The 14924-nt window shown below is 46.1% G+C and overlaps 1 pseudogene; it reads right to left on the bottom strand.

The window, feature by feature from the left end:
* Positions 1-3693: 3693 nt before the first annotated feature.
* On the bottom strand, positions 3694-13929 carry LOC126410102 (histidinol dehydrogenase, chloroplastic-like; annotated as a pseudogene).
* Between the last annotated feature and the right edge of the window lie 995 nt (positions 13930-14924).

Below are 14924 nucleotides of genomic sequence, written 5' to 3' on the forward strand. Positions count from 1 at the left end.
CTTGAAATCGAGAGGCATAGTCTCCAACCTGGTTCTTGAAATCGAGAGGCACCTCAACTCGAACCGAGATGTCTCCCCAACTTGGTTCTTGAAAACCGAGTTGCTCCCCGACCCGGTTCGCATTTGTACACAGAAGACATGTGATTAACTGTCACACCCCAACCTTTTGACACTCAAACATTTTTTTCTAACATCCTACATTGAGGTGTGACTACACAATAGTTCAGAAAGGAATGAGCCAAGCAATTCAAAACAATGGGGCAAGCTTTCCATTATATAGCATTTCAATTCAACTGTACATTTGACAAAAATGCCTCAAAATCACAACATCGATGCCTAATAAAAAACAAGGCATCAGTAAAACCATAACCCGACGCGCCGGCACTACAAAAAAAAAACAAAACCCAAAACCTCCCCAGTAGGATGTGAGTGTAGCCATCTGCTCAGCCTGCTGCCCGGGTCCACCAAAACCTGAAAAAAAGAAACAACTGAAGGCTTAGCCTTCGCAGTATGACAACAAGCCAGGAAAAGTCCAAACCCTCTTAGGTCGGGCTCAACACACAAGCAAACATCAGAACAATCTATCATTATGTCGTGTCAAGACATGACATGCAGAGGCCACTCAATGGCTACAATAACATAATTTCAATTATATGCAAGACATCCTCAACATGTCACTTGCATTCATAAGCACAACAGTCACATGCACAACAATCCTATACATTTCAGTTACATTACTATCAGTGAATTTACAGTTCATGTGGGTGCAAACACAGGCACGTGCACACCACGGGCGGCCCACAGCCGAGAGACAACCCCCGTGGTGGCCCAGAACAGTATGGATCCATCTATCCGCTGCAGCGGTAGAGCACTCATCCATGGATGTGTGAATTCCAAGGAGAGATACTCAGCCTTCCCTAGGACACCCAGGTTGGAAAGGCGGGAGCCTACGCTCCAAGCACATCACACAACAGTACCTTGGGGCCTTGCACCGCCTGCGTTCCGAACAGGCGAGACCAGTGGCGAAAGCGGGACAACTCCCATACACATAGTCACATCCCACTGGCCTCTCATCTCTTATTCTTTCATTCTTATACTTATACTTGCACAAACACAATTAACTGGCTAGCTCATGAGGTTGGTTCACTTCACGAGTGAACCCACACCTCCAATTGCCTCCACACGAGGGTTACACATAACCACAACAGTTTTGGCTAGCCGTCATAACAATATGGGTACAACTACCCACTGTGCAAACATTTGCATCATTACCCGCGGCAATGGTATTCAATAAACATAACATTCACATTCATCATCATAACAATCACATCTTTGAAAACTTAGCCAAACCACAGAGAGTAGGCTCAATCTGTGGTGGGCTCGTAGCTGTCCTATGCAGTAGGATGCTTTCTAATGCACAATTGGGGTCGAGGAGACACTCGACTCGATACCCCGCCTCATCTGTCCTAAACAGTTATCAATTCTAGCATGCACATGCAAATACGCAACATTATCAAAACAATTACTATAAGCCTTTCAAAACAATTCATATCATATATCAATTTATGTACATGCATACACACATTCATTCACGGAACACTCAATCAATTCACATCACAAATCCTAGGATCTCATGATCCTAGGAACACACATTCATTCACTTGCCCAGGCAGGGATTTGCCTGGAATGTCGCCATACCTGTGGCGCGTTCACAAGAATCTTCAAAATGCCTCGAGCTTCGAATCCGGTAGCTCAAGGTCGACGGGACGTACCCGGTGTACCTGCAAACACAAACACAAGATAAAATTCCTACTACATACCTCAACAATTCAAACAAAAACAAAACAAAATCATTGAGGCACGTGTCATCGCCTCAAGAGGGTGTCGATGGGTAGTGTCGACCCACAAGTTCTCCAATAGGTCACTTCCCAACTTCTAGCCGTGCCAATAGATGCCAAAACTCAAAGCCCTCAATCCGTCTATCACTAACGCCTTTCTCAAAACTCTCTTTTTCTTAAATCAAGGCGTCTACCCCAAAGATACATCCAACTTATGTACGTTATCCCTATTTAACTCCAAGATGCACCCGTTCACAAAAACGGGTGCTACAAGCTCACTAAAATGGTCCTAAATCTTCCCCACAACCTCACAAATTCTACCATGTTTCCCCTAATGCTTCGAAAATTAATCCATCAAGCTTAAATAATCATCCAATATATAAATCTTCGCTTTCCAACATAATTGCAAGCTTTCCCCCAAAAATGAAATCACTAACATGTGCTCCAAATAATCAATTCTAAGCTCTAGCATGCTCAAACAATAATTATATGTGTTCCCAAGAAAAATATATCATAAAATAGGTTCAATTTCGCCTTGCTCACCCCGATTGAAGGTCTAAACTGTTGTAATCCTCCCGGCAGCTACCTCACGCGTCCAAGTGGTCCCCAAACGGCTAAAATCCTCCAATGCCGCCACTACCAAGGCCTTCTCTAATTGCTGTTACGAGGAGGGAGGACAAATCCCCAAGCTGAAATCGGATCCAACAGTGATAGAATAGTGAAAATCAGTGAGAGAGAGTGCTTGATTGGAGAAAATAGAAAACAAACAGAAAATGGGGAGAGAGCGTGAAGCGTGGACAGAGAGGGAGGTCGAATAGAGGGAGAAAGAGAGAAAAACGGAGGGGGACTGATAGGGGAGAGGGTTCGGTCAAAAGGGAAAAAGAAGGCAGTGAGAGGAGAGGACGGGAGAGAAGAGAGAGACGGTGGAGAGTGAGGAGAGGGATTGTGTGGAGAAGAGGGCACGAGAGAAAAGAGGGAGACGGCCAGAGAGAGGCGTTGGGTGAAGAGGGGAGACGAGAGACAGTGGGAGAGGGAGGAGGGAAAAGAAAACGGGAAGAAGAAGAGAGAAGAGAGGAAGAGGCAGGGGACGACAGGGTTCACCTCAAGTGCCGCCGTCGTTGCCGTCGCCCTCGCCACCGCCGCCGTCGTTGCCATCGCCCTTGCCGCCGCCACCGTCGTCGCCGCCATCGCCGCCGCCGTCGTCTTCTTCCCTGAGTTCCGGTCGTGGGTAAGGAGGAGACGGTAAGAGGAAAACGAAGGAGAAGAGAAAGCGAGGGAGGAGAGACAACGTCGGGCTCCCTCGCGTGGGGCTAGGGTCCGGGTCTGGACCCTGACCCGACCCGCTCTGCCCAAACGCCTCGCGTTACACTAACTGATATATAGGTGAGCTATCCAATCCAGTTGATATCTCATCCATGAATAGTCTTTGTGGCCCCAATCATCTCCCCTGGTAAATAGACCAAGACAAAGTCAATTTGTCAAATTATGCAACTCTTCTAGACTACTAATCATTGTGGAAAATAAATATATAAGCCCACAGTCGCACCTAAATTGGAAAATGGCAGGCTTCAAGAGGATTCAGTTGGTTATAGGACCCTGAGATTTATTTTGCAGGTGTCCACTTGGTAGGAGCACTAAAAGTGCAGCAGAAACTATTCAATGTAATTGGAGTCATTGGACATTAGCAGGTGATTCGGCACAGCATGAGTTCAATACCCAGATTTCAAGTCAAAGTCTGTTTCAAAACCATTAAAACTTCAAAAGCCAATCACAAACAATTCCCAAGACCTGCCCAGGAGGCAGAGACGATGAGTTTCCACACATTTAGTTTACAGATTGCCAAGCCTACCCAATTCTAGCAATGTGCAGAGATGACCTCCTCCATGTCTTGGGTGTGCACAGTAAAACTGTCGCTTAATGCTTTTGAAGCAAACTCCCCACCAAGAAGATTGCATCATTTTTCTGATTACCATGTCAATAGCATCCATATCAACATCATCAACAACAAACAAGGACAACCTGGTTGTCTGGGCCGTGCTCATCCTAAATTTCACAAAACATACAGAAATTGGATTTGTTGTTAGAATGGGCATATTCAACCAATAGCACAACAAAGTGTGAGATATATCTGACAGTAAACAAAAAGGGATATGTTAATGACATCTAAAGCAACAAAAGAAATGATAAAAAGCAAGCACTGAGCAAACATAACCTGAGAGAGCAAATCAGCAGCAATGTGAACAGGGTTAGCATGCTTATCAGCAATAACCAATACTTCTGATGGGCCAGCAGGCATGTCTATGGAAACCATAGCCTCACTCACTATTATGGAGAGAAAAGAACATCATCTGGTTGATGTGTTCTTTTGATATGACAACTACTCGACATGGTAGTGCAGTTATTGAGTTGGAAAGGTCATCTGTAGTGATTCAATCTGTTCATGGATAAATTCTCATGGGAACACAATTTTTTGAAGTTGCATACTTTTCATTTGGGTAGCAATGGGGTAGAATTAAACTTCCAGATTCAATAAAAGGGCTTGTGTGCAATGGGATAGAACTTTATAGGCATCTTACTTCCTTGTTTGATGGTATGGAAGTTTTACCTATGCCTTTTTTTCCTCCACCACCACTACACCAAGCCGTCCCCCCCCCCCCCCCCCCCCTTTCCCCCACCCACTTTGTCAACGTGCCTATTTGATGGCTAGAATTGAACTTCAAAATTTCTCCTTCACATATTTAACAGAAATAAATAGTATTTTCACAAAATAAAAATAAAAATTGTAATCCGAAACATCAAGGGCAACAATCTCATTCATCTTTACAAGAGGAAGCAAATAACCTTCTTATCCAAATGTTTAATTGTACATTTCAATATTCATACATATAGAGCAAAATATAAGTGAAGAAAAGGTTAGCACTTTGCATTTGGTTAGCTGCAAAGTAACTCAATGAATAGAAGAGAAGAGATTACAAAGGACAATTGTGTATAGAGTCAAAGATGTTGCATGACGTAAAAAATTAGCCAAGTAAGCCTAAATTCAATATAACAATTTTTCTCTTGATGCACCCATCAATTTAACTTCCCCTAACTGCATCCTGATGGGCCAGTCAGGCATGTCTATGGAAACCATAACCTCATTTCCACTGGAAACAAAATAGTAGTTCTTGAAGACAATTTGTAGGAAATAAATATCTTAAAACCCAGTAAAAAACATGGAAAAATCAATAAGCTATACTAACATGCAAGATTACTATTATGCTTGCAACGAAGATGAACATGCAACACTCAAGTACACAAGGCAGAAAGGCAGAAATAACATGAAAAACAAATGTATAGAAACTAACCTTCTATAAAATTTGGAACCAAACAGATCAAAAGAATCTATTAGATAATTCAACTTGGCAAAGTATACAGATCACTAAAAAATCTGAACCATCTTAAACTAAAAACCAAACTATCAAAACCAGCAACACCTTAAGAACATAAAAATATACATAAGTTCAGTGAACAAGTGATGAAAATATAATTATGATGCAGATGCAGGGAATCTTAACTATCAAACACAAAAAATGAGAAAACAAATCAGGAATTAATATGTTTGCAAAATAATTCAGCTAACTAACTTGGTTCGTGCCTTTTAGAAAAACAATCAAGAAGCATATGCTCTAATTTCTGACAATCCTAGTGAAGACCAACAAACACACGAAATCAATACCAAGGTTTAACAACTCCAACATTCACAGTTCTTCAACCATACCTCGGTTAGGACATGTGCAACTTAGATACATGGTTTTAAACAGAATCAAATGCTCAATGAAAAGAACACGACAGTTAACAATCAAACTAGAACTACTATAATTAAGATTCAAACAAGCATGAAACCACAACACTACTTTAACCCATGTCCCTACCATGCTAGACTATACACAAAAAGTACTCCAGTCAACTTACGCACTACATAAAACTGATTCAAAATAAGCATGGCTATAAATAAAATAATGAACATGGGTCTCAAAGTCTAAAGACTCTAAACCAGGTTGACACTCAACAATAAGACCAAACCTCAACTAAAATGATCTAAAGAGAATTAGTATTCCCTCGTATACTCACCAATAAGGAATATAACAAAAGACGTCAAGTTTTCTTTGCAAAGAATTGAACTTTGAAATGGCTTTTTATTTTCAAATTTTTGCCCATAGGCTTTTAGTGCATGTTGTGTGAAAAAGACACAACCTTCTTTTACACGAAGCATTCGATGAAGTATTAGGATTTGGAATCGCACCAAAGCTATCAAATCTCACGAAGGGATTTCTTTCCATTTTCAAGGTGTGAGCATAAAGAAATTGTTCTCTGCTTCATAGGAAACCAAAGAAAAGGAGTAGATATTAACCTCGAATCATTCATCCACAAAGGATCTGCAATCAATGCTAGAGACTTCAGCTTTCATGTCCTTCATCCCTTGGCAGACACTTTTTATTTCTTGCTTTCTTTTGCCATTGATTTTATTTTGCTTTTTCTTGCTTTTTTTTTTCTTGTCTTCTTAGTCATTTCGATTTTTTTTTTAGGCCGACCTTCACCTTTGAGGGAAGTACCTCACCACCCCAAAGGCTACTACAGAACGCCATCTCTTTGATGGTTTTGTGTAGCTTTGTCACGTGTCATACCCACTTCAACTTATGAGTTTCAACGAGACAAAATGTTCATAGGTTGTTATCTTCGTGGAATACACATAAATCACCTTTATGCATACTCAGTACTCTCGATTACTAACCCAGAGGAACAACTACACTCGCCCTGAGCCCATCTCTCAACACTCATTTTGCTACTTGCCAAGGTTTCAAAAAACACTCGGGCTTCCACGTCTTCGCACTTTCATGTTTGATTCTTGCATATGTTTGATTGCAAAGGCGAATAACATTTCCTAATCATTCCTTAGAATTACTTATGAAAGCTAATGACAGACTTAACGTACTCCAATGTGAATGAAATACAAAAAAGTGTTGTTGAAGCATACAAAAAACACAGTATACATACACACAAAAATTTCATAAAACAACTTGAGGACTAGCACAACGAAGACAACAAATCAGTGAGAGAGAGAGAACAGGTTAACATAGATGTTTCAGAAAGGACCTCATATGAGAACACCCACCAGCGATTAGGGCTGGACCACCTTCTTTCCGCAGGCCAGGGCTGTAAATCAGAGACAAAGAATGAGTATCTAAGCAGAGAAAGACGTTTTGTCTCGGCCATGGCCTACTCAGAACCTGGATTGAGCGACAAAAAGGGAGAGGGAGTGGAGAAAGAATGTTTAGTGCATACCTTGAAGAAGAACGGGAGCTCGGAGGGAGACGGGTTGCATGGCAGGAGCCTGCGGCTGAGATGTTTCACCGACAGGACATGGAAAGAAGTTGAAGAAGAAGAGGGGAGACGCAGGGCAAGAGCCTGCGGCTGAGAGGTTTCATCGAGAGGAAAGGGAAAGTGTGTGGGATGGAGTTTAGAAGTTCGTCTGGGTTTAAATGTTAGGGAAAGCAAACAATTTCTTGGTGAGAGAGAGAGACGGACGTTGATGTATCCCGTGGGAAATAAGCAGGTCCAAAAAACTGCAAGGTTTCAAAGTGACCCGGTTTTGATTAGGCAATTTCTTGTGAAATCAATCACAGACTTGAATAAACAGGTCCAATTAAGAAACCAGATCTAGAACAGAAAATCTCGTATAAAACTAAGCATTCAATCAAAATATTGATATACTACATACAAAAAGAGAATTTGGTCCAGAAACATAGATTTTCTTGCTTCCCCCACCCCCCTTCTAAAGCTTGATAAGAGAATCAGATGTAGATCTAGTGCGCCGGACCTGGATCACCAACTTTGGTAATATCCTAACCCATCTACACATTTACTTTTGTTTTTCCGCTGGCAGCCTTTCTTTTCTTGCTCAGCCTTTCTTTTCTTGCTCTAATAAGTCCCGCATCTGAATTTTAATGCATGTAATGATATGGTAGCAGCAGATTCAGAACCTCAACAAAATTTAGATCTTTGAGTGCCATTTCTGACTCATTTGATTTTGATTTTGGTTTATTTACTGTTTAGTTTTCGTAATTCAAGGTTTACTATATGGAGCAAATGAAACACTTCTGTAAGAGTTCTTGTGACTCATTGCTGTCCAGTCCAGCCCTCATTGCCTGCATGAATAAGTGACCACATTCAACTTTAAAAATTACGCATCTTGCTATATATATTTATAAATTCTATGTGTAACTTAGATTTTATGTTAAATTCATTGGTTTGAAAAAGATTTTCATGGTTCTAAAATCATGAAAAATTTACGCATTCTTTAAAGATTTTATTCCTATTACTTCCAAACACTTTGTACTTATCTTGGTGCCTACGGTTTATGGAAGTTCAAAGTCCGAGCTCGGAAGGTCGGACTTTTTCTTGCAGACTTTCTTGAGAGCCGTTAGGGCTCTCTCGTTCCCCTCCTTTTCTCTCTGCTTTCCCCTCTGTCGAAGCGCCGATTCCCCTCTCCTCTCTCACTCTCTCGAGCTGCTCTCTCACTCTCTCCTTCCTCTCCTCTCTCGCTGCTCTGTCGTTCCTCTACTCTCTGCTGCTTTCTCGCTCCTGTCCTCTCTCGCTGCTCTCTCGCTCCCTCCTTCTTCTCCTCTTTCCCCAAGGTCGCTCCTTCCTTTCTTCTCGCTGCTCTCTCGCTCCCTCATTCCTTTCCTCTTTCCCCAACCTCGCTCCCTCCTTCCTCTCCTCTTTCCCCAAGGTCTCTCCTTCCTTTCTTCTCGCTGCTCTCTCGCTCTCTCGCTCCCTCTTTCCCCAACCTCGCTCCCTCCTTCCTCTCTCGCTGCTGTCTCGCTCCCTCCTTCCTCTCCTCTTTCCCCAACCTCGCTCCCTTCTTTCCTCTCTCGCTGCTCTCTCGCTCCCTCCTTCCTCTCCTCTTTCCCCAACCTCACTCCCTCCTTCCTCTCTCGCTGCTGTCTCGCTTCCTCCTTCCCCAACGTCGCCTGCTTGCAGCACCAGGTGAGCCCTATGCGTCTCACAGTCGCTCTCTCAAACACACGTCTGTCAATAACCCATCTCTCTCTCTCTTCACACGCAGGACTTAGGCATTATTTTCAACAGGAAATTTGGGTTTATCCCTCTTGGCTGCTGCTTTACTCAGGTATGCCTCTCACTGCATCTTTATTTTGTGCTTTCTGCAATTCAAGCATGTATTATCCTAAGAAACGCCCTTTTTGTTGTAGTTTATAGTCTAGCTGAGTACATAAAATGTCTCTGTTTCTTTGAAGACTTGTATATATGGAGGTAGGTGTTGAATGTCACCATTTTGGGAGCAAGATAATGGAAATCACACATGTTTATGAATAAAGTTGTTAATCCTGATGGAGTTTTTTTATTTATGTTCTTTAACATCAATTGTGGTCCAATTTGCCTATTAGAGGAAATCATATGTTTTATATTACAATTAGTTGCTTCTTTGGTAATTCAACAGGCTCGGGTCTTTGTTTTATTACTCCTTGATGGCAATATGCAAAGAAAAAGACAATGTTTCATTTGGTTTTCTGGCTGTTTTCATGCAGAAAATGGCAGAGCCATACCAGGCTGAAATATTTTTCCCATCCCACCACCTTTTTTAATGGTGGCGGCGGGACTGCAAAAGGAAGAATCAACCCACTCCCTCGACGAACTGAGTTTTGGGAAGGCTGGGTGGTGCCCAAACATGCCATATAACCCAGTTTTATGGCGAAATTGGGTTTGACACCTACAACCTGGTTTTTTACCAAGACCACTTTTGGGTGGCATCCAAAAACCACCCAAGCGTATTACAACCTTTCAAACACGCATACAACTATGGGTTGGTATCGGGCCGGTCCGAGACGGCCCAGCCGGGTAAGGACCGGCAAGGCCGGGTAAGGGCCGGCCCGGACCAGCCCGCTCTCCCGACCCCCTTTCCAAGTTTCCCCTCCTCGACCCCCTTTCCCCCCCCCCTCCCGACGCCCTTTCCCCCTCCCAACCCCCTTTCAATTGTTAGGCACGTCACCGGTTGGGCTAGAAAGTCCGAACCAAGTACGTCCTAGTTCCTAGATCTTCTTGAGGTACTTGTCTAAAACCAAAAATCCTAAGTAATTAAAACAATTAATTTTACCCGGCCGGACAAACCCCGGCGCAAAACCCTTAGGAATGGAATTACAGGTGCGGAATACCCTTTTCCCAATTCCTAACTACGGTCTGAACCTACTACAAAATTTCTACAGTGGGTTATAAGGCCGTACAAGCGCGAGCGATACAAGAGAACTTTCACAGCTCACTCAGGCAAACCATACAAACCACGACTAACGAGCAAACCACGCCCAACGGAAAACAAATGGGACGGTCGGCTCCTTGTGACCGTGTCTCGGGCAAGGGACCCTTGAGGTGCCACAGAGGGGAGCAAGGCCGAAGCCTGGGCTAATGCAGTAAAGAAAGTAAACTAATATGCTTCCTAAAAACACAAGCAAATAACACCCTCCCTCGTCTACAAGGGGAATGAGAAGACTTACTGGCCAAGGAGCTACCTTGGCTGCGCGAACAGGCCACGGGGTGAAAACCGATCCCCGAGCAATTCAGCTCACGGGCCGGCGTGGAGCGCGCGGCCTGGGACAGCCGCCTGCTGTCTGAGATGACTGGCGGGGTGCGCGGGCTGAGACGACCTGCTGCTGCCGATGTAGGGTCGGCGGGTAGCGCACGACTGGGCTGACGCCTGCTGTCGAACGCCGAGAGGACGAGCGACCGTCTGTCGCCTGTGATGCGCCTGCGCGTTGCGGGCGCGGCCGAAGGGGGCGAGGGCCCATAAGGCAATGCCTACCTGCCTGGCTGCGGGATTGGCTCGGCCAAGGCTGCTGACGGATGAGGGCCGTTGGTTGGGAGCTGGCCGAGGTGTTGGCCGGGATCGCTTAGCGCAAGGCTAACGCCGGCTGTGCCTAGTCCCTAACTAAGGCCAGCTTGTTTGGTGTGGCGGGGCTCTAAGGGACGGCTGGTCAAGGTAAGATGGGCTGAGGGCAGGGGTAGGTCGAGAGTGAATGTGGCTTAGGTGGGAAGATAGGTGACCTAGCTACGAGGTAGGTCAAGTGGGTTGGCTTCGGACTAGTGAGCCTAAGCTCGGGTCAAGGTCATTGGAGACCAAGAGGGAGATGGGTCCGACTAGAGGGTGGCTGCTACTGGACCAAGTTGATGGGTTCGGGTGAGCTCGGTTAGAAGGGACACTCGAGGTAGGCTCGAGTCAACTAGGCTAGGTCGAAAAGGGTTAAGGGTTGGACCAGATTACCTAATGGAGCTAAGTGAGGTTAAGTCAATCGGGTCTAGGTCTAAGTCAAGCAAGAGGAGTTGACCTAAGGGGAGAGGTGGCGCGCGAGGTAGCCTACTTGGGTTTGGTTTGACTTGGCTGGTCGAGCCAAGGGTGAGGCGCCAGATCTGTGCCACGTGGCAAGATCAAGGGCTGCAAGAGGGCGCAAGGGTAGACCCTAGCGAAAAGGAAGAGAAGGGATACCTTTTCCTAAAACTAAGGAAAGGTGGACTCGAGCTGGATGCGAGAGAGGAGGACGAGGGGCTAGGTGGCACTTGCGGTTCTCTCAAGCAGGGAGACGGTGACACGTGGAGCTGATGAAGGGCTGGGGTTTCTTGCGATATGAGGTGTCCTAGGAGGTGGAGAAGAATGGGGGACGAGGGCTAGAAACTAGGATCGACTCCTAAAGGTGAGGAGAGAAGAGGGGAAGTGGACTCGGTAGTGGTCTCGCGGTTGCTAGGTGGAAGCGAGGGAGAGGGACACGTGGCTGACTCGGGATCGAGCTAGAGAGCTGGGGCTCGAGCTGGGTGTGACGTGGCTAAGTGAACACACCAGATGGGAACACGTGGCTGGATGGACGCCTAGGATTTCTAGCGACTAGGGATGAGACTCGATCAAAAGCAAGAGAGAAAGTTAAGGAGAAAGACAAGGGACGACTCCTACAAACTTGGGACACGAATTCTCGAGTTGATCTCGAGTGGGACAGGTGGGTGCTGACGTGGAGATGGGGTTGAACTGGCTGGCTGGATGACTGACACCTGGACATGTGGACAGACGAGATGAAAAGCAAGGGGACTTACCCGGAATTGGCTGGCGGCCACGGTGGACTGCTCCAAGCTCGCTGGCGACTAGGGTTCACTCCTTTACCCGGAAGTCCGATTTACCCTTAATGAAACTAAGCGAAAACAAGAAGGTAGAAGGGCAGAACAGTCCTCGACTTCAAGGGCAATGGCGGACGCCAGAATTAGCAGCGCCGACCGGAATTGACCTCTTTTCCGGCGAGGCACCGTACTTGCAATCTAGCCGTCGGATTCCGCCCAAGTTACACCATTTTTCAGCTTTTCTTCGGGCGATCCTTTTAAGCCAGTTGTTACTTTCTTTCCACGGCCAGATCCACGACTTTTGCTTGATTTTATATTTCTGGACCGAGGGTTCAAGGAGGAAGAAGCCGAGCCTTAATTCAATAATTCCTTGGCTCTTCCACCGATTGCTTTTATCTGACGTTCTCGGGTTGGTCTAAGCAATCGCCTAAGTGAAATGAGTCGAGTAAAAGGGCTTCTAGGACTGACTGAACCAGAGATCTCAGCCCTGCTCTTGGGTATGCCAAGAGTAGAACCGGACTTGGAGATTTCGACCTTAGAAATTCCCCAACTCGATTCCCGTTTCACGCTAAGAGATCGTACGAACTAACCTTACGAACGCGTCCCGTTGAAGCCGAGGTCAGACCTGCGCCTTCAACCTTCCCTTCTCTGAAATCAGACTTTCAACTCCTTCGGGTGTAAGGAGAAGGCTCTGATTACAGGTTTAATCAAAACCAGTAGGGGGTACTTACGTGGTCAAGGGTGAATCCGCCGCCGGTGAGGAGGAGATCCGCCCGAGCCGTGCCTTTGGGCCTTCGTCGAAGACGCCGGTGCTCCAAAGCTCTTCAATGGAATAGAGATCGCCACGGGCCAAGGGGGCGCGAGAGGGAGAAGACGCCAAGTTCACACACACGGTGAAGAAGACAGGAGACTATAGAGTGATGGATTTCCACAAGGGAAGATGCTAACCTCGCGAGGAGGAGAGAGAGTGCTTGACTCCAAATGACTTCTATTTCATAATTCTCGATACATTGTACAAGGATCCAAAATTATTTATACTATCCCTATTTGGATCGTCCACAATCTGGACTGTATCCCCTACCCAATGACCCAATTACATTGGCGCCAAGCACAACCCGCTAGGCTAGGTCTAGACTTCAAATCCCTTTATTGACTTAAGCAATTCCGACTAAGACAAACGCTAGAAAGTAAACTCGGGCCTAGCGCCCAACACGTAAACTAAAGTTCAAGCCCTTGAGCCTTGTGAGCTCAAGGGGCGAACCTCGTGAGGGGACCCGCCCTCACTTCGGGTTTTGGGTGTAAGGGTTCGGTCTGGCTTGACCGAGCCATTGCCTAAGACGTTCTAGTCTTGGGGCGCCTCAAGAGCCGTGCGAACTAGACTCACTCGGGTTAGACTTATCTAACTCAACGAGCCCAACATTTGAATCAAGGACACCTTGAGTTTCTTTCAATTCAAGCACCGTTGATACCTAGTTGCTCCTCCCGCTGCAACTATCTCTGGCGCTTCCTTACTCTCCTTGGGACAGGCCTTGATACTTTGGAGAGATCGAGCCCACAGGTCGGAAGCCTTGCGCTTCCTCCGACTGGTCTCTGCTGGCTCGGCCTCTACTGGGTCTAGACCACTAGGCAGGTCCGTAACAGATTCCCCCTCCCAACCTTGCGCTTGTCCTCGAGCGCTAGAAGAGGGGAAGCGATGAACGATGGACCCGAATTCTTCCCAAGAAGTACCCCTGTCGGGTCCTTCCCATTCCACGAGCACCTCGTGCCTATATCTGTGCTTTAGAATGCGATAAGGAGTAGGCAAATTGTCCGGTACTTGTTCTATCAGCGTGGGTACATCCCCTTGATGAGGCTTAAGCCTAGTAACATGGAATACGGGGTGCACCAATGCGGTTCTGGGGAGACCAAGTCTGTAGGAGGCCTTCCCTACCTTCTGCATCACTGGATATGGTCCATAATAACGAGGCGAGGCAGCAGTTTGGAATATGGCTGACCCATCAAGGATTTTTGCTTAAGAGGCAGTCTCTTAAGCCACACATAGTCGCCCACCTTAAATTCCCGGTCCTTCCTACCCTTGTCATAGACTTGCTTCATGCGATTTTGCGCCTTAGCAATATTCTGTTTTAGAGACTCAAAAACCTCTTCTCTTGTGTGCAACTCACAGTCTACTGTATCATCTTCTGCTGTGCCTCCCTCATATCTTGGTATTGATGGAGGAGGAAACCCATAGACGCCCTCGTAAGGGGTCATGCCAGTCGATGAGTGTAGACTCGTGTTGTATGACCATTCTGCCCAAGGCAGATACTTGACCCAAGTAGATGGTCGTTTGCCTGCGAAGCACCGTAAGTAGGCCTCTAAGGACCGGTTGACTATCTCGCTTTGCCCATCAGTTTGAGGGTGGTGGGCGGTACTGAAGTTCAACGTCGTTCCCATGTTCTTCATATATTCTTGCCAGAATGCGCTTAGAAATATGGAGTCCCTGTCACAGACGACGGACTGTGGCATTCCATGCAATTTGCCGACATACTCATGATAGACGTTGGCCACAAGAGGCCCTTGGTACAATCTTGGCAAGGGGGCAAAGTGACTATACTTCGTGAGCCGATCCACGACAACTAACACAACCTCCTTTCCTTCTGAACGGGGCATGGCGTCAATAAAGTACATCGTGACATCAGTCCACGGCCTGGTTGGTATTGGCAGATGGTTCAAATGTCCTGGAGGCTTGATTGCCTCGTACTTTTCCCTCTGGCAAACTACGCACTTCTTGACATAGGCCTGTACTTCAGCCTTGATTCCTCGCCACCAGAATTGGGCCTTTATACGGCTCAGGGTCTTAGCGACCCCTTCATGACCTGCGGCTGGGGTGTCATGAAAATGTTGCAGGAGTTCCTGCTTGAGCCCAGAGTCAGGAGGGACTACTGCCTTGTCCTT

Source organism: Nymphaea colorata, chromosome 5, assembly GCF_008831285.2.
Source record: "Nymphaea colorata isolate Beijing-Zhang1983 chromosome 5, ASM883128v2, whole genome shotgun sequence".
NCBI classification, from domain to species: Eukaryota; Viridiplantae; Streptophyta; class Magnoliopsida; order Nymphaeales; family Nymphaeaceae; genus Nymphaea; species Nymphaea colorata.